Source organism: Danio rerio, chromosome 18 (genome assembly GCF_052040795.2).
Source record: "Danio rerio strain M-AB ecotype USA chromosome 18, GRCz13ab, whole genome shotgun sequence".
Lineage (NCBI taxonomy): Eukaryota > Metazoa > Chordata > Actinopteri > Cypriniformes > Danionidae > Danio > Danio rerio.
Window position 1 is genome coordinate 32,113,956 of NC_141038.1, and position 27,571 is coordinate 32,141,526.

Here is a 27,571-nt window from a genome sequence, read left to right on the forward strand (position 1 = left end):
AGTCTTTTGTTTTTGGACAGACCCAAGAAATATGCTCTTTGCTTCTTTTTGTCTTCTTAAAACATATGTCATCCGGCTATTTACTAAGGCCATGCAGTAAACACGACAACGATTAGAAAACAGCACTCAAAGCTAGGTGTTCCGTCCCATCCGCTGGCCCATTGTCTGCTTTTAAAGCGTTCACTGAACTGTGGTCTGTTCTTGCTGCCTGCAACACAGGGTCTGTCTTATCCCTTTGTCTGTCTTTGACCCTCTGTCATGAACCTATGACCCCGAGGTCAACTTCTGTGTCATATTGAGTGATGAATGATCCAAATCTCTGGTGAAAGCCGGCTATGTATGTCTGTGTACGTGTGTAAAAAGCTCAAGAAAAGAAAAGCTAAAAAATCTACTGAGCTATACAGGCAGTTTTGAAAGCTGATTGATATTATGAACAGAAAGACAAACAACAAGCAGGTTCAGTGTGTGTTTGCCGAGGAGGGTCAGCAGGTCTGTGATGGTGAGCATGCATTGGGAATAGACAGCGTGTATATGTGTGTTTTGTCTGGGTCGCAACAGGCTATAGCCTTCATGTCTTAGATGTACAAACACACACTCCAACTGCAGTACAATTAGCTTCAAGAGTTTTTCAGTGTTTTGATAAAAAAGAAACATTTTATTCTTTTTATGGTCTGTTCTATTCTGACGTCACTCTATAAATATAAGGGTGTGCAGTAAAGGCTGTTTTAAATGTAACAATTGCAAAAGTATTTGTAGCTTTATTTGAACACAATTAAATGGGTACAGGATAACTGGAAGTTTGTGTATATGAACAGCCCATTTTAAATGTTATTTTGTTCCCTTTGTAGATTACATGTATAAATTATCATTTGTTTATTCTATGTTTATATATTGTACATTTATATATTCTTTATGTGTGTTTATTATAATTAATTATAAATAATAAGTGCTTTTTTTTATTGCAGTAGTCCCTCATTGTTAAAACAGTTTTTTTATATTGTACTAAAGATTTGTTGTACTTTTTTATTGTCAATTTTAGTAAAAATACTTTAATTTTGATGATATCCTTAGGACATCATGGCTTTATCATTTTGCAGCTCTATTTTACAGTCATTAAATGAATTGTAGGGTGTCACGGTGGTACAATTGCGTCATAGCAAGAAGGTCGCTGGTTTGAGCCTCGGCTGGGTTTCCCAGTGATGGGCTGCGGCTGGAAGGGCATCCACTGCGTAGAACATATGGTCAATAAGTTGGTGGTTCATTACACTGTGGTGACCCCAGATTAATAAAGAGACTAAGCAGAAAAAAATAATGAATGAATAAATAAACTGTAGATTTTCTGCTTAATATCTGTTAGCACTTTATTTTGATGGTTGCCCAACAGACATTATGCTGACAGTAAGCAAGTTAAAGGAACCCTCCACCTTTTTTTGAAAAATTTTTATTTTACAAGTCTTGACAAAGTCAAGACTTGAACCAATTTTTGATTCTTTTTAGCCCATTTCTTGTTCTGATGGGGTCACTTTTAGATTAGCTTAGCATAATAAATTAAATCAGATTTGACCATTAGCATTTTGTTCAAAAATGCAAAAATGATCATTTTCCTAATTAAAGCTTGAGTCTTCTGTGGTTGCAGAGTATTATAAGACCACTGGAAAATGAAAAATGACTATTTTTATATCAATGATACTAGGAATGGGGGCAGCACGGTGACGCAGTGGGTAGCACAATCGCCTTACAGCAGGAGTTTGGTTTGAGACCCGGCTTTGAGCTTGGTTTGAGCCTTAGCTTTTTTTATTCGGGTTCTCCAGTTTCCCCCACAAGTGCAAAAACATGTGATATAAGTGAATTGGGTAAAGCTAAATTGTCTGTATTGTGTATGGGTATTTCCCAGAGATGGGTTGCAGTTGGAAGGGCATCCGCTGCGTAAAACATATGCTGGATAAGTTGGCGGTTCATTCCGCTGTGGCGACCCCAGATTAATAAAAGAACTAAGCTGAAACTAAAATGAATGAATGAATGATACTAGGAACCAGTGCTTAATTTGTGAATTTTGAGGTCCCGGAACAGATCGGGGTAATAGATCTGGCATGTTACCCGAGGCGGGTGAGGTGTCATGCACGAAAGGGTAGAGGGTTTGGGAGTCGCGGAACTATACTGTAATATAACCCTAATGCCCAGACTGCATGATTTTAGTCCTGATTTTTACTCGCCAACCGAATTTGAGAAATCGCAGACAAATGCCTGAAAGATGCCTTTCCAGCTGCAACCCATCTCTGGGAAACATCCATACACACTTATTCACACTCATACAACAATTGAAACTATAATGTGTAAAAATATTACTGAAAGAATCTAACAATAAAAATGTGAAGATAATATTTAGTAGAGTATGTTTGTGCATTAATCCATGCACCCCATCAATCATGTTGTTGTTATTATTAAGAAATCACTCTTATTGGTCAGAAACTACCAAAACCAACAGATTTCAAAACATAATCATTAAACGTCTAAATTAAATCTTCAAGACACAGACAGTGAAGGAATGCACCATTCTATTAAGTTGACGTGTACAGTGTAGACAGCCTCAAGCTGTTGCGACAGGCCTGGTGTTGACGCAGTGTTACATCACACATCTGCTCATCGGCTCGAATAGACAGACAGAAATCTATCATTTTGCATACCTCTCTTCAAAGCTTTTAAACATAATGTTAAAAATGTGCATGATAAGGATTTTAGCTGATGTTGTCTCTGACAATTGCTGACTTTGGAGAGATTACACTGTAAAAAAATATTTGTTAATTAACAGTTTCAGAATTGTGTGATTCCGAAGTCTTTCCAATTATTTACAGGTGTGAATTGCATTATGGGACCTTGATCACTGCTCTGTCGACTTTTGATTTTGAACGTTTAATTTTTACGCCTTATTTCTAGCAGCTGGGGTTCAAGTTCACTTAAAGGGACAGTTCACCCAAATATAAAAATTCAATCATAATTTACTCACTTTTCTGTTCAATCGATCTGATGGCCCATCTGTGGAACACAAAAGAAGATATTTTGAAAAATGAAAAATCGCTGTGACCCATTGATTAAGGTCAATGACCACCAGCATTCTTCAAAATATCTTATTTTGTGTTCCACAGAAGAAAGAAACTCATAAAGGTTTAAAAACCACGTGAGGGAGAGTAAATAACAAGGTCATTTTTATTTTTGAGTGGACTTTTCCTTTTAGTGTGTTCTCATAATGAACAGACAGTTATCATCCATGAGTGTAAATGCTAATGTACACTGTAATATCTAATACCTTTTCTGTCTCACATGACTTTTTAAAGTAAGGTGTACTAATTTAATTTTACAGTGTAGTTATTAACATATCTTTTTATTAATAAATTTTTGGTGTGAATGGGCTTCACAAAGGTTTTGTGATCTTCCCCTTAATCTTTCTATACCTGAACTAAAAATACAAGGTGAGCTACGAGTAGGAGTAAAGATTTAATCCTAGTCCTAATGAGAATCAACCATTTTTTGTTATAATGTAACCATTAGGTGTATTAGTGTATTAAACATAAGATTAGTGCAGTAACCATATTAAATATCATTAGTATAACCAAAGTTTGACTGCAAATACCATCGTTAAAGTATGGCTATTTTGACAAGGTTAATTTGTTGTTACTTTGCACTCTCAGAAATAAAGGTACGCAAGCTGTCACTGAGGTGGTGCCTGTTCAAAAGGAACAAATTTGTTGAGAGTGGTCTGAATGCAGACCTGGTGCAATCAGATCTGAGCTGCATCCAATGCTTTTTAATGCGCTCACCTAACCCCACCCCTAACCCTTAACACAGTGATGTCACTCACTCCATTGAGTGCATTATGTCTTACAATGCATCGCTGAGTGATGCAATCTCAGCTGTCATCATAAAGGCTGCATCCAAAAGGTCCATATTAATACCTCAGAGGTACATATCCGCTTGTTAAGTGTGACGTCACGAGAAGCGGCTTCCGGGTCCAAGAGCTCTATTCAACTGTATGGCGAGACTTATAAAGTGGTAATTATAAACGTTTGTGTGTGATATGAATTAAAAGTGATCATAAACGAATGATTTCTCAACTCAAATGAGTGGTGGCTTGGATCCGGTAACAGTATTACATATGTCACCAACATGTTGCCTCACAGCAAGAAGGTCGCTGGTTTGACTCCTGGCTAGGCTAGTTGGCATTTCTGTGTGGAGTTTGCATATTCTCCCCATGTTCATGTAAGTTTCGAATAGACTAAGTTGTCTGTAGTGTATGAGTGTGTGTGTGAATGAGTGTGTATGGGTGTTTCCCAATACTAGGTTGTGGAAGGGCCGTAAAGGATTTTCTGCTTAAAACTCAGTCGATTTGAATATTATCACTTGATTGAATGGCCGTTATCAGTGATTATTTGCTGATAGATGTGGGGCAGTAAGGGCCTTCTGCACCTACTAGTATGTTCAGAAGGCACTTATCATCCATCCACATGGTTTATCCGCTATAGATAACTGCGGCCGGACATTAACAAGAATTATTTATATCATTATTAAATGTATTAAATGTATTTTATTAATGTCTACCCCTAACCCAACCCTTAACCCAACCGTCACAGTAATGTACAAACAGATCTGAATCTGGAGCCTCCTCTACTATATAGCTGATTAACCATGTGGATGGATGATAGTAGTTTACCACTCTACTAGTAGGTGCAGAAGGCCCCAAGTGGCCCATATATCAGCTGATAACCACTAATAATGCCATTTCATTCCAGTGAAAACATTTGAAGTGGTTGGTAAAACTTATGCTAAAATTTTTGGTGGTTCATTCCACTGTGGCGACCTCTGAAACAGAGATTAAGCCAAAGGAAAATCAATAAAAGTATGGTTATGAGTTATTAACTTGGTAGTCTACTTTTCATATTTATATATTGAAATGTCAGTTGAAATACAGCACCTAATAACCCATGGTTAAAAATAGTACTACCTCCCTGTAAAATTGATGGTCTTGACTATACGTTTAAAATCAGCGTTAAGCTTGTAGTGAATGCTAAATGTATGTAGTTAGAACTCTATATATAAGTGCAAGATAATTTGATTTTACTTTAGTGATTAGACCAATTGAAGGTGCGTTTTGAACTTCATGTATATCTGGCGTGAGGGTTCTGGAACAAGGTGGAACAGAAGCAGACATCCTCTATTTCTTCAGAGTTGTTCATTAATTCATTCATTTATTCAGGGCCCACTCGCTGCCCACAGCCTTGTCTCCAGTGGGTGATATATTGTAATGAATTTAATAGCAGTAAGATCCTTCAAAAGCGGGTTGAAGCTTAAGCCCTTTATTAAATTAAGAGAAAGCTGCCCCAGGCCAGAGAGAGAGAGAGAGAGAGAGAGAGAGAGAGAGAGAGAGAGAGAGAGAGAGAGAGAGAGAGAGAGAGAGAGAGAGAGAGAGAGAGAGAGAGAGAGAGAGAGAGAGAGAGAGAGAGAGAGAGAGAGAGAGAGAGAGAGAGAGAGAGAGAGAGAGAGAGAGAGAGAGAGAGAGAGAGAGAGAGAGAGAGAGAGAGAGAGAGAGAGAGAGAGAGAAAGAGAGAGACAGAGGGATCTAAATTACAGGATGTGTGGTGGGGAGATTTCGACACATTAGACCCCAGGCTGAGCTGAACTCCACTTTACGCTGTGGACTAGGAAATGCAAATGTGTGTTTTTGGAAAACATCCTCACAGCATCTTTCAGGTCATGAATGTTTAATGCCATAATGAATTAGCCTTCTTGCACGTTCATTATGACCTCTCTTTCTCTCCACGGTGGCTTTTGATGCCGTGTAACTGGACATGTTGGATTAAGCATTTATGGAACACACAGAACGCTGTTACATGACTAGTACACAAGAATTACAATTCAGATTACAGATACACTTTGTGACAGATTCAAATGCTGATGTATAACAAAAGAAATAAAGCATTGGCTTGTTAAAGGGACTTTCAAAAAATCAGGATCACTATATTTACAGTATGCCTGCACTGATTTTTTTTGTAAATTACACAGTATTTACCTGTATTATGAGTTGTATGTAGGAGAGTCATGTGGTATGTTATGGTATTTTTAAGTTGCATTGTGAAAATGACTATATTTACAGGAAACTTCTGTAAATGCATTTACAGCAAGATAAATGTGCTGCATGTAAATGCAGTTTTTTTTTTTTTTTTTGCTGTAACTGATTTACAGTAAATTACAGGTAACTGCTGCCAGTAAGTTACTGTAGATTTGACAGGACATTAACAGTGTATGCCTATTATCAGATGGACATAAGTGATTTTTTTATATATATAAAATATAATACAATAATACAATACTTTATTGTATTGTATTGTATTGTATTGTATTGTATTGTATTGTATTGTATTGTTTATAATAAATGGTTATATTGGTGTCTGGGATGGAGCAAGTCCAAAAACTGTATATACTGTACAATCGTGGCATTATGAGATGTGTAATATGAGTAAAAATGGCCATAAACAAATATTTTCTCAATTCAAATGAGTAGCAGCTTGGACCCGGAAACAGCATTCCATATGTCACATCTTAGTCAAGTGTATAGGCTGTTGTCATCAGGGGTAAATGCTTTGCACTGACCTGGACTTACTGTTCTTACACATTACTTAGTGTAGCGAGGCAGAGAATTTGTGACCAGGGCGACGTGGCATCAGTAGACTCGCTACATTAGGCTTCAAACTGCGAGGCTTTAAGATACCCACTTACATTTCTCTATGGTTCTTTTTATAGCTGCTACTAATTTGTGTTTTTGTTTGGTCACAAGTGGGCAGTGCTAAACACAGGTCTAAATGTAGGCTAAATCATGTTGAGCTTGACGCAACCATAGGATCATTTTTGTTGTAGCAATGGACTCATATGCTTAGTAGTGTTTAAACAACCTCAAAATAGCAATTATTCTTTGCCAACTGACCTCAATAAACTTTAGAAGACATGATGTTTCAACTTTGCTGTCAATATTTTGTACTTTAGTTTGACGGTGAAACATTCTAAAAAGCAAATCTCACCAGCCACAAACATTAGAGTAGAAATGATTGGTGTAGCTCTCTATTTCATTTCATCTACACTCACAAAAAATACAGTAGCCTACAGGTCAAAGGTTTATAGAGTCAGTACAATTTTTAAATGTTTTAAAATAGGCTTATCCTGCTTACTAGGGTCGCATTTATTTCATCAAAAATACAGCACAAATTGTAAAATTGTGAAATGTTATTGCACTATAAAAAAAACTGTTCAAACATAGTTCATCGTTTAATTTAATAATTTATTCTGGTGATTTTAAAGATTAATTTTTTGCTTCATTACTCCAGTCTTCAGAGTCACATGATCCTTCAGATATCACTGTAATAATAATAATAATAATAATAATAATAATAATAGTAATAAAAACAATAATGACTGGAGTAAAAAATTAATTAGAAACTACATACAAAAAGAAAGCATTTATTTAAAAATGTATTAATCATTTAGCAGTTTAACTTTTTTGCCCTAATGAACAGAGTAAATGGCGATGCAGTGGTGCAGTAGGTAGTGTTGTCACCTCACAGCAAGAAGGTCGCTGATCCGAGCCTCGGCTGGGTCAGTTGGTGTTTCTATGTGGAGTTTGCATGTTCTCCCCACGTTCGTGTGGGTTTCCTCTGGGTGCTCCGGATTCCCCCACAGTTCTAAGACATGGGGTACAGGTGAATTGGGTAGGCTAAATTGTCCGTAGTGTATGAATGTGAATGAGTGTGTATGGATGTTTCCCAGAGATGGGTTGTAGCTGGAAGGGCATCCGCTGCGTAAAACATGTACTGGATATGTTGGCGGTTCATTCCACTTTGGCGACCCCAGATTAATAAAGGGACTAAGCTAAAAGAAATTGAATGAATGAAGTGATGTGAGAAAAAAAGTGTTGATATTGTCTAAATTTTACAGATTTATTTTAAAATTTTTCCTTTACATAAAAATTCAGTATTTGACAGCAAATTAGATATTTTGGAAAAATAGCCTTCTTGCACATTTTTCTTCAGTAGCAGCTGTCATGTATTGTAACTGGAGCATTTTATTTATGATAAGCAGGTTTGTGGATGTGTTATTGTTTGTATTATATTTATAATATGCTGTTTGTCATTTAATTATATGCTAAAAGGCACATTTGAAGCTGCAATTTCAGTCACCAAAACATTTCAATGTCAGGTGTAATCAGTGACGGATCTCTGTTCTCTACTTTTGACCCAATTGATTGAAACACATCTTCATACCAGGTGTAAACAGATACTATACCAACCTACAGTACAGTGAAAAAGAAAAAAAGTCTTCATCACTTTTGCTGTTGTTAAAAAGCAGAAAAGAGGAGAGGGGACTGGAAAAAATGCAAGCTCTTGAGACAGGTATTTTAATTGTTGAAATTGAATTTTTTTTGTAAAAATTAAATGTAAAAAAAATAAATTGTAAAATCAAGCGTGTCCATTTAGGTAACAATGTAGAAGTTGTGCTGTAGAATAAAAGAAAGGGTTTTTCAGCACAATCAAGTGAACTTAAAAACATGTTTTACTGCATTTAAATACATTCCACAATTTTTCTTTTAAATATCAGCACAGAAAATGTGCGAAAAAGTCTAAAGAATCCATCTGGACCTGGTAATTAGCCATTTGTACTGAATGCATTTGAAAGTTGGTGCGGCCGTCCCTGCAGGCATGGAGATAGAAGATTAAAGCCGTAAGATTGCACGCCATATTTCTCAGGATTATGCCGTCAGCTCAACCCGGTCTCCTTGGTGACACTGAGGCTAAAGGCTTTTCAGATAGATGGGCGAGTTGACATGTTGTGTTTACACACACACACTCACACAGAGGATCTGGTGCTCAGGAGAGTGTTCTAATGTTTTGACAAGAGTAAGGGTGCCTCTTACGCTCCCCTGGCTCAGATCCCAGGGAAGTGCTGGTCAAGTTGCTTTAGAAGTGGGTGTCTCTCTGAAAAGTCACAGAAAGAAAACCTCACATTTTTCCACGCTAATCCACTTGCAAAAAGAAAGAAAAGTGGTAGGGCATGGCCCATCAGAAACATAAAAGCATATGCCACAACATTCAAACGTTTATTTCTGTGCTAGTTTTTTTAAAGTTTAATGCTGCTCCAATATCTTAAGAACAACAAAAATGAGTAATTTTAATATCAATGTATATATCTATATTTTTATTAGTAAAAACATATTTTAATGCCAGACCTGACACGCTAATTCCTAAAGTTCCTTTATTGAATTAGTGTCTTTGATATGAGGAAATGTGTGTTTGAAAATGCTGTAACCTGGCAGTGTCTACGAGTCCCTGGTGGGGAAGAGGATGTGCTGCCCCCTGCTGCTCATTTCACCGAATCTCACTTTCAATCATATTCATTTGTGTGAAGCCTACACAATACAAATACATTGTTTTTAGAAAACTTCACAGGAAGTCATTTTGTCGTCATTTTGTATACATATGGTGCAAATTTATGTGTGTTATTACATGCAGTGTAGATTATTTTGTATTCATATACTTGTACATGGTTGACCTTAGGTATATTTTTGTCCTGCTTTTGATTTGTGTCATATTTTGCACGACGAGAATATTCTTCGAAACACTGCCACTTAATGTGGGGTCCGCCCGGTCCCTGAGAGCAGGTGCTCGTTACCCCTCCCCCTTCCCCTCACTGTGCTGCTGAAGTGTTATCTCATGAATATCAATTTAGTCACTCTGACGTAGCTGCGTAGCATGCGGTCACGCACCAAACTCGATGTAGGAGGATTGGTTACGTTGCTCCCCCGAGGCGGGAAACTCCTCACGTAGGTCCTGCCCACATCAGACAGGAAGCTCCTCCCCTCACCGGCTCCGCTCGGCTCTCCGTCGACGAGTGTGTCAACAATGTACTGGCGAGCGCTGTGATACGATGGATAAACGCGTCTCCTTTCCATTTATAAGACGGAAATAGGATTTACCTCTCTTTACAGGTGAGAAGACTGTGTGTTTATTTATTTATTATTGAAGAGCTTATAACTAAAGATAGTCCAGAGAGTGGCTTTATAAAGGAGAGAGAGAGAAGGAACCGTCGCAGTATAAAGAGTCAGCGCTCATCGAGAGCGTGCGTGTGTATTGTGTGTGCGCTGGCGCGCTTGTGTGTATTGTTAAATGTGTGCGCGCGTGTTTGCTTTTATCACGCTCACAAATAAACATTTATTCTACTAATGGGGTTTAGCTGGCTGTATTCTTTCTGAACATAATCATATGTGTTAGAGAAGCTATTATTACGAGTCATAACCAGGACTGGTTCTCAAATCCTTGTCAGCTCCCTATCTAGTCAGCAGCAGTATAGGGCGTCATGAGTCAGCGACTGACGATTCTACTGTTATGTTCCAAAATGGTTGAGAGTTGACAAGATTTAAAAACAACTCGCATGGTTCTTCATTGGCATACTCATCATCATATTAGCAGTAAGCTTATTAACACTAATAATGCATTAAGTGTTCTGTTGACTAATATATAGGTTTTGTTGTGAGATTGCGATTTAGAAGGCTTGCTTTATATCTGTCAAAATATATAGTGGCCAAAAGCATTAAACAGAATGTACACATGGACTTTTACCTGATATATAGTTATGATCTCATAATTTTGCTCTGTATTCATGTCAGATATGTGTGCGCTGTGATAGAGATTAGACACTGCTCTCATGGTCAAACACAGCTTTGTCATCGAGTTCATTCATTTACATATTGTAACAATGTTCCTGAAAAGCATCCTGGTTCCTTTATCTGTTTTTGTTTATTAAATGTCCCAGCAGAATTTTTACAGCAGTACTTAATTGGTAGAAAGGCTTAGTTGTTTGTGGAAACCTGAGCCTGATTTTATTTATTTCTTTTTCCAAATGCCTAATAAACGCACTGTGTTGTCATAACGCAGCTTGTCACTTTCTGAGTGTGGTGACAGTTTGTCGGCAGTAAAAGGCAGCTGTGGATCTTGTAAAAGTAATTAAGCCTGCTGCTGTAATCTCTGGTGTTTACATTCAGTGCCTAAAGAAAAAGGCTGACCCAGTTTTGCATGTCCTCATCACAAGCAAATCCTTGAAAAGACTTCCAGTTGGAGTGGTCGCTAACACACCCTAGAGTTTGCATGTGTTTCCATAGTTCTACTCCAGAAGAGGCACAGCACATTTGCCTTTTCTAAACTCACATTTGACTATCTCTCGAAGCTGTGACCTTACGCTGATGGCTGTGTGAAAGGGCATGGAGCAGTGTTTCAGAGTAGCTCTCTTGATGAGATGTCTGCAAGATCCACAGGCGTTTTCCTGCCGGGACGTTTCCTTATGGCCATTGGGTTTTGTGAAATAATTGGGATGATATTCTCTTGTGCCTGCGTGGGGGTCCTCACGCTTGTCGATGGACGCTCTTGTTGAGAAGGATCAACAGGAAGTGGCAGAGCAGCTGTGTCAACATGTCGTAAAGCACCTGTCTGCTGTGGGCTGTTTCAGAGGGCAAACCCCCGCTGAAAAGCTCACAGACACCCCCTGCTGCCCTCTCGAACCCTCGTCCCCTCCTTCTTGCTTCTTTATTCATGCAGTGCTTAGCCTTTATCCTCATGGAACCATACAAGCGCTTTCACCCGTGTCCTGTGATCTCTTAGCACACTACCCTCCATGTCTGTGCACGAAATGATTTTGTGGCCGATACAGTATCTAGAAAATGGGATGCTCGTAAAAGCCATTCATTATAGCAGCTGAGACCTTCGAATATTTACCTTATTGTGCTACTTAGGAGTAAGCTGTTTTCTGTAAAATGTGCAAGACTGGTTCAGTTAGCCTCTGTAGTTAAATAACTAGAAGACGACACACCAGAAGACGCAATTGACACCGAAAACGATAAACTGTTTGCACTACAGACCAATGTATTTATGACTGTTAATGAATAAAAATAATATTATTAGTATATTATTGTAAATAATGTAGAGTTACTCTAACCAGATGATACTTCTTTTATAAGTTACAAATGACTTCACTAAATCTGAAATAAGAAATAAAATAATTCCTGGTTGTCCAGTCTCGCTCCTGGTCTTCTCCAACAAGCCTGCACAGCCATTTTAAACACCATGTCTGCTTGCATTTGCCTATAATAATTTTTTGTCAGTTACAAGAGACTGATGCTTAAAATGCGTAAAAGTGGTCTAAATTGTTTTGTACTCGTTTATTTTCTATTACTATCAGAGGTAATCAAAAAATAGAGTCAGGCCCTGTCCACACGAACATGTGTATTTTTCTACACGTTTTGGCTTTTCGTAAAAAAGCTTTGCTGTATCGGATCAACTAAAGCCAAAACCTTTTAAAAACTACTGTTAATGGCTGACTTATACTTCTGCGTCAACGCTGATGGACACCTCTCAAAAAATTAACTACGCATTGCAATGACGCATAGCACAAGCTCTGTGATTGGGCAGCTTGGGTAACTGTGATGAGTGTGGGTAGTGCTGAGAGCCGCAAGCCCAATAGAGTGAGTGCTTACAAGACTTGTAAGGGAGCTTCAGATGGAGACTTTTGTTTTGTGTTTATCTTATAATTAAAGTTACTGTATGTCCACCAGTTCCCGTCTCTGAATGAGCAAGTTTTAGCTACTTGTAGCGTTCTGAAAAAACGAAAACCGGTGAATAAACACCACATGGAGAAACATTTAAACCTACTGCCAGCTAGCGTTTCGAAAATGTTATTGCAGAGCAACACAAACAGCACGCAGAATTATAAATGCATGGCTGCAAGGTTGTCACCATGGGTGACACCGTTTACTCTACGCAGAAGTGTAAACCAGCCTTAAAATTATTAATTACGCTTGAGTCTGTGTTGTCTTGTAGTCTGCAAAACTTTAGTTTTTGGCTTATGGAGACAGATTGTGTGCTGCAATCTTTATTGTTCACAAGATGTGCAATGTCTGTGCAATGTCCGACGTAACCAAATACTGTGCTAAGTAGGCTTGTAACATGTATACTGATTTAGACTATTATGTAGGACAGTGCGATTTATTTATTTATTTATTTATTATTTTTTGACAGATATTGCGATTTTGATCTGATTTACAATTCAATTCAAGCTTCAAGCTGATTTTAATTTAATTCAAGCTTCAACTCATTAATTCTGCGACAGCTCCTAAAAACTACCTGTTTTTGTTTGGTGTCTGCAACTTTGAAACCAAAATATTCCCATATTACAAATGCTGTTTTTCTTTGATATTAATTCATCTATTAATGCTTCTTAGCATTAAGCAGCAGATGTCATAATGCCACTTGTCAGTGCTTTCCTTTTTTTTTATTTTTTCTGCGTGGGCAGCATAAAAGTGTGCTCACTCAATTGGCTAGTTATAAAGCCCCGGTTAAATCACACGATTTTGGCACGATTACCTTGATGTCGTGGGGAGTTGTAAATGACAAATGGGCATCACGATTGGGCATCGATACCATGTCTGTGATAACTTCATTGCAGAAAGTTTAGCATATTTGATTTTCTGAAGCATAGCGGACTGGTTTTGAAGATATTGTTCATTATTTTTGCTTGCATATATGTATATGTATTTTATATTGCAGCCTCTTGCAATTAACTAATCACAACATTTAAAATTGCAAGTTTGATTAATCGCACAGCCCTACTATTATGCCTACTTATGTTTAGGACAGAGGCATCAGAATTTTGCCAACTGTAACAAATAATAACACTTTTCGGGGTTTCTGATAGGCCAGCATTATTTTACAGTTATACGTATATCGCCACCTGTTGATTTGGCATGCTCTTGAATGGCGCTTAATAGGGTGTTTTCACAGATTTTTTTAAAACCATGCTTGTGTGGGTGAGATTTGTTTTAAAAAGGAGGAAAAACTGTTTACAAAACACTCGTGTATGTGTGGACATGGCCTCGGTTTGATTGCTGTATAAATGCTATTGTTGAATGCATTTGAAATGGCTACAAAAGTCCACCAGCTCTCCAACTCTCAATGTACTGTAGAAGGTGTACCAAAACAGAACAAAGTATTCGTATTTTGCTGCATTGTATTAATATGGATCACAGAAGCGTTGTATTTGCCATCCATATCCTTTTCCCTAGCTGAAATGAGAACTCATGTGGTCAAGAGTTTATAAATATATACACCAGGTGAAACAAAAGTGGGTCCTGGTTGACTATTTATCATCGGATCTCTGATAATTGTATGTTAATAACAGGAAGAAGCAGGGAACTTGATTAAGTGTGTTTAATTGAACTAAACTCTGGAGGGAGGTGCCTTAAATATCAAATTAGAAATTGCACGTCATAGGAGGCGGAGTTCCACAACACACCCATCGATTTTGTAATCGTCATGAACCAATAGATGTCTATTATCCAATTCGAATTGCACAAAATGTATGCTTTGGTGAGCTGTTTCAAACTGTTGAGCAAACTCAAAAGATCTTTGTTTCAGACAGATTTTGTTTGAAATGACATCATTTCATTTTCAATTTCATTTGAAGTATACCAGGGCCTTTACAGGAACAGGATTACCAGTACGGTGAAAATAAGTAAATAAATGAACACAAGTTACAACTTGTTTACACCATATTATGGATGATAATACTAAATTGGATACACTAAAATGCAAGCCGATGAGCATTCTTAAGTAGAAATGTTGCTTAGGATGTTTTACACCTCCAGTCTTGCAGTTTTTTTTGATAACCGCAAGCTACTTTCAGTATACTTCTTACAGACTTCCTCTTTTTTTTTTGTCTGCGTTTGTTTTGTGATGAGTCTGAACAGATCTCTACAGTAAGCGCAGGGATTTTATCAGATCCCAGATGTTTTTCTTTCACTCATCCAATCATTAAACACTGTTTAATGTATAGCATACCCAATAAAACAAACTAGAGGCGTAACTGTGTTTACTTCATTAACAACAGTCTTTTTCCTAAATGTATGTGAGTTAACATGAGAGTGAGGGTTTTACATGCGAAAGCTCTTTTAAATAGGTACGCTTTTAGTGTCACACTATCCTTACTCACCAGAATGTGAGATAGCGCCCTCTGAAGGTTATGGACTCATGTTTATTTTCTAATTTTGCATGGCTGTACTAAACCACATAGCGTAGGTATGAATAGAAAGCAACTAAGTGAGCACTTCCTGTGTAAGCTGTAGCTCCAAGGCAGTCACACAACAGACCACATGCGCACACAAGCAACCGTCAGTTACATATCGTTCAATCTTGTCACGACCTCAGCTCAGGGAGAAAGCTTACTGCTCTGATTTGCCTATCCACCCTAGTCAAACACAGCCCTGGCTCTGCATATGCAAATGCTCTGGCATGCTGGGTAATGTGCAGGACGGGCGGTGACGGGCGTCCCCGGCTCACAGCTGTTATCTGATGTTATCTTTGACACCAGATCGGCCTCGACATGTTGCAGCATTCAGCGTCCACGACCTGGAAACCAGACCTTTCAACTGTCAGCACCTTCGTATCAGACTCCGCAGCGCTGTGTGCCACCAAAACATGCAAGAGAAATTGTGTTCCCAATGGCAAATTGGATAGGCTTTCAATTAAAATAGACAGAAGCCTATAGCTTAATAAAATACAATTAGACCATATTTAACTTTACAGTTTGATAGAATATTACACTAGAAATAATGTGGAGTGGGACTTGATTGAGTCATGCATGTCAGGCCGTGAGTTTATTTTGTTAATATTTCTGTTTTTCTTTAGCCATGCCACCTTCATTACTTCTGCAGAAAGGAAAAGTCATTTCAGAGGCTGATAAAGGATATATTGCGTCTTTATAAAGGATTACTTAACATTTAATGGGGCTGGCCGAATTAAGCAAAATGAAAGTCAACATGTTTTACATGGTTTATTTATGTATTTTTCTATGATGCACTTCACTTATCGTAATGTGTATGTATTCGCACATGGAGGACTCTGTTACTTTTTTCCTTCACGAATCAGACATGTTGTTTCAGCCAAACTGGGTTTTAAAGTGGATTTAAAATGCAAAGTCTAAAAAAGTTCAATAATTAAATAACCCTTAATTTTGATAATAGATCAATCTAAAAGTCAAAAAACAAGTAAGGACTCAGAAAGCTTCACCAGATGACTTAAGATCTCTATTTGGAAAGAATTTATAATTTTAGATAAATTGGAATAATTCTGCAATGGTAATGCATAAATCTTTAACATTTTTGGGATCCATACATTTTTCTTGTTGTCTGTGCTATTTGCAGTGCATTTCTTTATTTGCATGTGTTGTTGCACGTGTTTAGAGATTTATGAAGTAATGTTTACTCTATGCACCTCATAAAATCCATCTATAAACTTTTTAGATGTCCCCCAACACATTTTCATTGAAATCTGTGCTATTTGCTGTGCATTTCTGTATTTGCATGTGTTGTGAGTATTTTCATGCATAACAATCTATAAATACAATCTATAAATTAATACATATGAAATAAAGTGTTTTATCATTTCCCTAACAGTATTTAAGTAAACTAACTGATAAAAATCAAAAAAATTCAACATAATTAAAAACAGTAATTTTCTTTAATACCTGACAGCTTTTAAAATCATTATACATTCCCCTGGCATCAAAACCACATGCAAATGATAATTTATAATACAAACTCAACATTGCATATATTCTGTGATACGATTTTGTGAATGATCACATTGCCATATCGATGCTGAAACCACATATTGAGCAGCTCTAATATAAAGAGATTTTATTAGATATTTAGAACTAAACAGATTTTTTGTCCTGAGGTATCAGATTTTCTTGTTGGAAATAATTGTTGAAGCTTTTAATACGGGACATACAGTAGTATCACGGTATTGACCTAATCTGCAATAAAGCCTAATTTATAACCAAAATCACTGTTTGTTGCTGTATATACTGTATTGCTTAAGTGTCTAGATGTTCAGATAAAGTGCAATTTAGATAACACTTGAACACAATGAAGTCTCATTAGTAAGCGTTACTTAATGCATTAAAATCAGTAGCGATAAATAGAAATATAGTTATTTGTTAAAGTACAACTGAATTTTATTACTTACTAACTCCATTTAATTAATTGATCATAACTAGGGCCAAATGGAATCTGCTGACGGTTTTTGCTATTTCTGAAGAGAATTTTAGTAAAAATCTGCGGATTTCTGAGAAATAATTTTGGGAGTATCGTTACAAGGCTGTCTAAAGCACAAGCAGTTTTGCTTTCTCGCATACGCTCATCGCACGTCTATTTTTTAAATAACTTTTCGAGCTCATGATAATAACGTGCGCAAGATAATTGATGGACGTCTGACATCTGATTCTATCAGAAGCGTAAAGCTTGAAAAAACAAAGGAGAAGCTTGAAAATGATTCTTTCAGCAAGCTAAATCACGATCAAACTGCCATATTTAACTATTATCATCACCTTATGGACTTTTATGAACTCAGAATGATGGAATTACTATCTAACAAGAGGTTACATGTGCTGGTGAAGATTAAAGATACGGATGAGAGGTTTGCACTGACTGTGGGTGAGGGCTATATGTTGTGTGTTGTTTTTAAACCCAAATAAGGACTAAATGTATGCTGTGTGTAGTTTTTTCTCTAATTGGTAACATATCGGAGAGTGTAAGGGTCTGTATGTGTTCATATATTTTGCAATTATTTATTTTACATAATTAACATTGATCTGCAGTTATAATCAAATCATGTTCATATAAAAGTTAGTAATGAGCATTTATACACAAGTATTTATGTGCATTCAGCATCTGTTTTTGTGAGAAGTGTTTGTCCAACTATATGTGAACGACCCGTATAGCTTTACTTTGACAGTTCCTCAAGTGAGAATGACATTGACTGAAACTTTCTGTCTTACACTATGCTCACCAAAAGTGTACCATTGGTACTCTTTTTTTCCATTGGAAACGCTAGCTTGATTAAGGCGACCCGTACTGTACCACTCAGTGGAAACGGGCCATTACTGTACAGAGTTAATGAACAAAATGCCTTTAAATATTTACAGAATTTTCAATGCCGTAGGCCAGGTTAACATGCAAAAATGTTAGTTTGAATGTAATATTAACTATGAAGTCTTCATCGTAGTGATAAAGCAACAAATACTGCAGTGATAAAGCAACAATCTGAATATTCCTAAAAGACATCAATTAAATGAAGTAATTATTCACAGTGTTTTGAATTGCTCATGATATGAATATTATCAGGATTGTTGAATATAATCGCCATATGTCTAGTCCTATGTTTTTTGGAGGGGATCCGGATGAGTGCATTTTGGCCCCAGATGCAAGCGTTGAGAACACCACAGCAGTGTGTGAAAGTAGCTTCTGTAATCCCTGTGGTGGCGATAAGACACGGCTAAACAAACGCAGTGCAAGCAGCGCTGAAGCCAGAGATAAGACACACACACGCTCGCCCAGACCTTGTCTTATCACCCTGCAGTTCATACAGCATAGTGCTCACATTGTGTGTGTTCTGTCCAGGTCTGCGGCCGTTTTGTCACAGTGTGTAAGTGTGTCGGAGGTTCTTGAGTGTCGTGTGGTGGGGTGAAGCAGCAGGGCAGTTTAACGTCACAGTATCACTTACAGCTCAGTCCCCATAATCGCCACACTGGTCGACTGTCCTCAGCTGACAGGAAACCCTTAGGGGCTGCAACAGAGGTGGCCCAAAATCCTCCACACCAACACAATACATAAAAAGGCAGCATTCTTCACTCCCCACAGTGCTCACACACTGTTGTTCTGCTAGTGCTGTCTTCAATAGTCTCTGCGCATGACACACACACACACACACACACACACAGGAGAAAGGCTTCATTATGAACCACCTGGAAGTGCCACAGCCAGCTGCCAGATCAGCTGAATGTCATATGGTGTGTGTGTGTGTGTGTGTGTGTGTGTGTGTGTGTGTGTGTGTGTGTGCGCGCATGTGTGTAAGTGTGTGTGCGTGTAAAGCTGAAGTCGCTCATGTATTTCTCTATCCAGCAGTTTTAGCAGTGTAGAAAGCACACGTGACTTTAAAGAACTGTCACATTAAAGGAGACCTATTATGATCCTTTTTACAAAATGTAAAATAAGTCTCTAATGTCCCTAGAGTGTTTATGTGAAGTTTCAGCTCAAAATACCCCACAAATACTGTTTTTTAACTCTTTGAAACTGCCTACTTGAGTCAAATTTTGCCGTTTTTAGGACTGTCACTTTATATTTAATTTTAAGCTCCCAGTCTTCTTTTAAAAATGATCTTCGACAGGAATTATTTGAAAACACAAAGAATGGATGGCTGCTTCACACTCAGGGATGTTTATGCTAATGAGACAGAAAGATTGTCACTAATGAATGGGAATTTCCGCCTCCGATGACACGCACAAAGGAAGAATGTTAATCAAAGTGTTGTCCTGATTGTTTTTATCCAGTGTGATTATAAAAAATAGAATTAATATATTTTCACCATTAGAGGCTGGGTATATTCACAAACACTTGCCACACAACTGTGTTTGTGTTCAACCCTTATAAAAGTGATTTTTACATAAAAGGTCTCATTTAAGCTTAAATCTCTTAGGTCATGTGTCCACCACACTTTTAGCTAGCTGAAAATGTTAGCACTTTTTGGAAAAGCCTAGCTGTACATATTTGAAAACATGCAACTTTGCATTCCTGGATAAAAACAAATGCAAGTTCTACTTGCCAAGTTGAGGACCAAGGAGGTAGTCTAACAATCGAACCTAAAGGCTGATTTGAATCGTGTTTTAAATACAAGCAACGGCACCTGATAGAAGGAATATTCTCCATATTACCAGGAGTTCAACCAACACCTGGAATTTATATATTGGAAACAGCTTCTATTTCTTGCAGCTGAACGACAGAAAACTGACAATGATGACATCAGGTACACCTCATGTGCTTTATTCAGTGTTAAATGCTAACAATATGAGTTTGAATGGCATTTTACATGACATTTATTGCTATACTACAGAAAGCAGCAGCAGATAGTTCACCTCAGATCTTGAAAATAAAATAAACTTATTAGAATTGACCTTTAGAACTGTGACTCAAAACCAACCCATATCAGCTATTAAAGAGGTTTAATTTGTATTATTAGATTATAAACCTTACCATTTTGTGAGGCTGTATTTTTAATGTGTTTCGTCTGGTGCAAACAGCCAAATTGCTTATCACTGCCAATCATATCACGTAGCGTGTTGTTATGACACGGTGTTACAATGTAACCTGCTCACCTTATGTTTACATTCATAATATTTATATTATTTGTTAATTTATAACCTCATGTGCAACTCTGAATCTGCGTCTCGTTTCGGAGTTTGCTACCATCCTCCAGAGCTCACATTTTGGTCACAGACACATGCTTTAAGAGAAATATGCATTTTTCCAACAAGGCAACCCGGGATGCTGAAATATAATTGGCTAAACTGGCATTGAGCGGGTTAAAAGAACCTGCACAGAATGCCCATTTTCAAAGCAGAATAACTGACTTCAGCATTGTTTTTCAGATAAACAAGAATGTTCACTCGGCGTGTCTCTTAAGTATATGCAAACATTTTATGGTATTTTTATGCTTTAGAAGAGTCAAACACTTACATATAGCACCTTTAAGATCAAATGCTTCGCCTATTATGATACTGTACTACTGGTATTTGTCCCATCATCCTTATCCTCTCTGTGATTGGCTGGCTCATTAAAGAGTGACAGTGAAGAGTGCTGTGTTTTATCAAAAGTGCAATACCCTTCAATTATTGGTAAAACATTGCCATGCTACTGGCATTAAGAAAAATGGCAATCTTATTAAAAACAACTTTAAAACCAAAGAAACAAGAGTTCAGAGGTGTCATTTGATAATTAATAAGATCTAATGCAATTTACAGTTCCCAGAATTAACACAACATGACAAAATATGTAAATGGACTATTTGGAGACCATACTCATGTTACAAGATGCCCAAGGCCTGAACAAAACCCTTCACTTGCATTTTTTCTAAATAAGGGTGAATGATGTGAAATTACGAGGTGATTTAATGTGGTGAAATATGTGTGGGTGAGTATGAGCAAGCTGCCGTGTGCTTGTCATAAAGATGAGTCTGCAAGCACTTCCAGATAGTGTTCCGTGAAAGGGGAGTGTTGTGTTTGTTTTTGTGCGGACTGTAGTTTCCTTTTTGCTGTGTGCATTCTCATTTATTCAGACTGTAGTGATAAAACCAGTCATTCTGGGTCAAGCATGTGTTTGTATGTCTGTGTGTGTATATATCCTCACACACTCTCCCCGAGGGCCATGTTAGATTGAGTCACGCACACACACGCGGGGTAATTCCAGATGAATGACAGCAGATAGCTCTGTCCTGCAGATCTGGACCGCTTTAATGAGCTGATAGGCAAATCTGTTGCTGGTTAAAGATTAAACGCTCTCCAGGGCAGCACACCTCTTATCTCAGCAGTAGGCCGCAGCACAGTGGAGCCACTGGGATTATTGTGTGTGTTTACGCATGGTCAGGTCAGAAGTGGGCTGTTCATTGGAGTCCCTGTGTGTTTTGTTATATTGTGGCTTGCGATTGTGCCAAAAGGGCAGCAGCTCTACTGTTACAGCAGATCAGCAGATTAATCTAGATTAGTAAACACTGACTTTCGTCTATTCTCACTCGTAGTTTGAAATCACAACAGACACGGCACAAGGAAAGCATACAAAGGTGGAGATGCTGATTTCTTTGTTTTTATCGCATTTGCTACTGTAGAGCTTCTGAATATATGTGATGAATGCAGTAGTTCCAATCTTATTGCAGATGGTAGCTCCCTCTGCTGGGCAACAGCACATCATGGTCATATATCAGCAGGAATCTGGGTTCACTGGCAAACGAACCACAGTAACATGCTTAGGAATCCCAGCTTTTACCTCATGGATAGAGATTAGTATTACCTTTTGAAGGCCAGGAGGCAAATTTAAAGTTCAGACAGTTGCCAGTTTACTGATAATAGAGGTCTCCACACTTCCAAAGACCAATTTATAACTCAAACTAACTGGTAGGGAGCATATTTTATTGTATAGACAGGCCTGTAGCCAGGGGGGTTCGGGTGGTGGGAAAGACTTTCCCCTCTCTGACAAAAGTCTAGAATTTGTCCCATACATGAACTCATTTGTCCTATTTTAACTGCAGTGCCATCATAAATCGTGACATTTACCCATCGAAAAAGGCTTCAAGACTAAGTGGAATCCTCTGTTGGCTGTTGCTTCGGTGTACCTTCAACTAATCAGATTTGGCCAATGCTAACAAATATTTTCATACAATCTGACGTAAGAGAAAACATCATTCCCTACCGTATTGTGTTTTACCAGAAAACATTATACATCTAACTTTTTTTTCCAAATCTTAGACCTTACTCTTAAAAACAAAAAATGAGCAATGAAAAGGTGTGAAGCACCAAAAGCAGACCATATTGAAAGTGTAAAGAATACTGCTTTGGCTATTTTGTTATCCATGAATTTTGAAATGAAAGGCTAGAAAAATGTGAAGCTCTACATTATTATTATTATTATTATTATTATTATTATTATTATTATTATTATTATTATCATTATCATTATCATTATTATGATGTTTTAATTTATTTTTTATTAAAATGGCCAAATTGTAACTGAGGAAAGTTGAATGTGCTGGCCAGTTTGTTATTTGCCCAATTTATATTTTTTTTATTAAAAAAATTTAAAACAAATTTCTATTTTTCTAATGACATATGATGTAATAAAATGTATTTTAAAAATGCATTAAAAGTATTATTTCACATTTCTCTATTCAAAGTCTTTAGGAAATATTTTTGGTATTACAAAAGTGTGGTTATGATGACCATTCAGCAAGCTAGTTTAGCTAAAAATAGTGCTTAAAATGTGACAAATATGCAGTATTTAAATCACAAAATTAAATAGAAAATGAGGTGAATAACTGCAAAAAGTAAATTTTTTTGAGAAAAAAATAATTGCCACTTTTACCAGGCTGGCTACGTGCTTGACAGATAATATTAGCAGATTTCAAAGATGATGTAATGCAAATGTTATTGTTTAAAAACTATTTCTGTGACACAATAAATTCTAAACAGTTTTAAATGACACAGGTGGATCAGAGATATTGAAAAGGCACATATCACATATGTGGAGACTTCTTTGGCTAAATAAATAAATGTTAAAATAATGCAAATCTAAAGAGTGGCCACTGGTGAAGTAAACCCTAGAGAGTTTCAAATAACATTATACATCTGATTTAGTGGATACAAGTTGGCTGTTCATTCAGTTGATTCATTTGATTGCATGATGATAGAATTATTTATAAAACAAGTCATTGATTTTCTAATATTCCAAACTAATACAAGAATCCTGGTAAATTACTGTAATATTACCCTTTTCACAAATGTGCTGTAGCTATGTTCCGTCTTCTTAATGGTTAAGATATCATTCACACATCAGTACCAAAATACTAATAAATTCTGATGCAGTCATCGAAAATTACCTTTAATTACCATTTCATTATTTCATCTGAAAAACATCTCATATAAAAAAAATGTAGTTGTATGATTTTGCTAAAAAACTAATTGTCAAAATAGGTCTAATCTCTTTAGGAATTGTTAAATTACTGTTGTAGAGCTGAATGATGAAAAATCATTTATAATGTAATAAGTCATTTAACTGTCACCACTTAAAATCATATCAAGATTTAAGAAAAATACTTTATTTTAGTTTTTTATTTTACATGTACAGAATCAAAACATTTATTAAACAGTTATTTGGTAAGAAAATAAAATGAAGTTTTGTAATTTGTGGAATAATTAATTTAGTATCAAGTCAATATTAATGTAGGAAGTAACACTATTAGCATTCGTACAATATGTGTGCTGTGTTTATGTGATGTATCTGTGTGTAGATGAATGAGCTCTGTTGATGAGTTGAAGACAGTCCCTCCTTCACCTTCTTTTTTCTTCATCTCTCGGTGTGAAAACTGTGAGCATTACCAGGAGGAAAGACAACTGAATCATTGTGGCCTGCGGTGATGACTTCAAGTTCTCTGTTTAACTCTTCATATTCTGCACACACCTACCACAAATGGCTTGCTTTCATGAAACTGCTCAATTTAGGGTGAACTCACACTAGGTGTTCTGAACCATGCCCCAGCACGTTTGACCCCCAAAGCCTGGCTCATTTGACTAGTGGGATCACTCTGTGCTGCGCCCAGGGTGTGGTTGCGTGCAGCGCGGTTGCTTGTACATTTCAGTGAGACAAAAGCACTGGATCTTTTCAGGAATATATTGTGACAGTGCCCTGTGTCATCACAATGATCTAAGCATGCTCCGACCTGGAATGTAAATGTGCAGTGTGAGTGCAGGCTAGGAGAGAAGTAAGGAGGGGGGCGACAGTCGTACTCAGCCCTAGTGTGATCACACAAATCACACTAGTAAAAGGGATGATCATATGCATTTATGGATAATAACTTATTGTTAAATATAACTGATATGTTGCTACTTTTATTCTGTATAATGATTAATTGACTAATGACATTTGTAGAAATGTAAACATTCACTCTCTATCCTTCATCTTAGTCTCTGATTTATCAGGGGTCAACACGGCAGAATGAATTGCCAATTACTCTGTCATGGGGCTAGGCGATAATGCAAAAAAAAATAATCATGGTATCATGTTTTATATCATTCGATATGAACAATTATTAAATATTTTTAAACAATACATATTTTACATATTTTTTTTATTTAACCACTTTATTGTAATTTACCAACATTTCTAAGGCATATAGATTTAAGAGTTAAAAACAAAAATATTTAAACAAAATATCTCATAAACATAAGTGATAAAAAAGACTCTTAAACTTAATAAATAAAATGTTACAAATTGTGTGCAATGGTAAAGCATAAATACTGAACAATCAAAGCAAACTTTAAGTTAGATCAACATCTTTACAGTGTAAATAATAATGATACAGTTAACCTCAATCTCTGTTAACAAAACAAAATTATAAAATCATTTCTAAGCTTTCAAGTAAAATAACTAACCAACATTATTTAAATACATCATTTCAAATTGTTAAATGAGCGAATGACAACATGCAAAAAAAAAAAAAATCTTTCAGATGGGGAGCTAGTGGCTGGGATGCACATGAAAAGAAACCAAAAAGCCACTCTGGCAACATCCTTACATCCTTTTTTTATTTACAATCTCATTTTCGCATATGTTGTTTTTCTGACCTAAAGTGGCAAGTGCAAGCGCATGGTTTCGGTTTCATTGACCATTTACAATGGGCTTTGCACTCCCTACAGCAAATTTTAGTTTACCATTAGAGCATGTCTTTGGACTGCGGAGGAAACCGGAGCACCCACGAGAATATGCAGAAAACATCCAAACTCCATTCAGAAATGCCAGCTGGCCCAGCCAAGAATCAAACCAGTCACCTCCTTGCTGTAAGGTGGGAAAACATGTTATCAGCCAAAATGTTAGCATATATTGTTCTACTTGGTGTTGTCAGAAGAATCGAGTTTGTCACCAATTACTGAAATAAAAAAGTCAATTTCCCGCTAACATTTGATTGTTGGTTGAGCGCCATTTGTGCATTCTTAAACACCATTTATTGGTCATTGTTTCTGCATGCTCAACAGAAGTGACTGTGATTGGCTGTAAAGGTCATCAGTTTACCTCTCTTCACCGCATGCAAACACAGATACAGGGACATGAGGACGTAAACACAATGGCCAATCAACAGTGTTTAAGAACACATTTAACAGCATTTACATGTTTGCGCCAAATGGATTTTTTTTTATAATTTTTTTTTTTTCATTCAACACAATACTTTTTTAGAACACTAATTTTAAGCAGTTGTAGCTGTTATAAAAAATATGCACACAAATGCTACAGTGTGAATTTAGAGCTGACCGATTAATCAAAGACAACTTTCATGTGTGTCAGTTACAGCTGCTTGATTAATCGAAAAAAAATTGCGATCTCAATTTGAGCCCCCACACGATCTTAATCCAGCATTTCTACAATTAAGCTAATTATATTTTCGAGGTCAGGAGAGAAGCATGAAGGCTTTCGCACAAGTCTTTACATTGTTTTTAAACGTTGCTCAGCAAAGTGGACACCTTCAAATGGTGTTGAAAAAGTCACCTACTGTATTCGCGGCCGTAATTACACGTGAGCTGACCGTGAGCTCTGTGTTTTACCACAGAGAAGATGCACGTGAATGATGTCCACTTTAGTAAACAGAACCACTAATTTCTCTGAATGATGGCAGCCATCACATGAGGACATTCAGCAGTGAAAATAAAATCAAAACCATGCACATCGTTTAAATGATCATATTGCATATGATTACGACAAGCTTTTGATGTTTTTTCTTTGTAGCGAACACAAAGTCTTGTGGGTGAGAATAAATGTTTAACAGTGTCAGTATAACAACTCCAGCATGTGCTTTTACATGGCTGCGCAAAAATTGTTTAATCGGATCATAATGATATTGAGATGGCTATTTTGAGATAATGCCTGCTGTTTGCAATAAATACTGTTCTGTGTGGTAAATGCTGGATGTGAAAATACCAGATATAATAGCATGTTTATTACTCCAACTCATAACTTCAGTCAATTGACAATGGTCAATAGACCATTCTGCAGTTATACGATTATTAGTCATGCTGAATCATTAAAAGCAGTTAAACTTCTCTTTATAATGCATGATGTTGTTAATTCTTTGTAGGTGTCCATATGATAGTGCCCTCTGGCTTTCGGAGGAGATTTCCCACTGGTCACACAATTGTGCTTCTTTAAACAGAAGTAGAACGCGTGACTTGAACCAAAAACATAGTTGTAACTAATATAACTGTATTCGTGGTAACTTGAATTATTTTTAGATTATTATGGGCTTTGTATTTCTTTCATTCTGAGACAATTAAAAGCTAGCTGCTCAGTCCAAATGAGGCCCTTAAAGGACCTACAATGCTTCAAGTAAAGTCAAAGAACAAACTGGTGTGACACTTTCCTACAGAATTACTGCCAAAATGCAGTTGTTTGGAATTTCAGGAGTTCCAAACGGCTTGCTAAAGTGTTCCTGAACAATTCTCTTCCTCAAATAGAGCTACTATTGGTCAGAAAAAAATTATACAATAGATGTGCTCTGGAGCTCCTCCTTCTTTGATGATACCATTATTCTTCTTGCTTTAAAGCAACATACAATATAAAGTGCTAGTTAATCAAAGGTGACACAATATAAATGGAGTAGTGAAGCTCATGGAAACATTTGCATCATTATTATCAGATGCTTTCTTAACTGCCATTTTAATAACTATATATGATCGATTCAGAATAGTTACATATACAGCTTAATGCTTATATTGTGCCTTGGGCGATTTTCAGGTTTTTAAATGTTTGATTTTTGTGGATTAAGTAAGCTAAATTGGCCATGGTGTATGTGTGTGTATAAATGTGTATGGGTGATTCCCAGTGCTGGGTTTTGGCTGTGGC

The 27,571-nt window shown here is 36.9% G+C and overlaps 1 protein-coding gene across 12 annotated transcripts in view; it reads left to right on the forward strand.

Moving 5' to 3' along the window:
• The window catches only part of gse1b (Gse1 coiled-coil protein b), a 321,715-nt gene that overhangs the window by 254,798 nt on the left and 39,346 nt on the right, over positions 1-27,571 (forward strand). For 5 of the 12 annotated variants that reach the window (XR_015514392.1, XR_015514391.1, XM_087292427.1 and 2 more), the window contains exon 1: positions 9,915-10,024. The exons of the other annotated variants lie outside the window; for them this stretch is intronic. The gene's annotated coding sequence lies outside the window, so the exon portion shown is untranslated. Of the gene's footprint in view, positions 1-9,914; positions 10,025-27,571 lie in introns of those variants that run through there. 12 annotated transcript variants of the gene reach the window in all.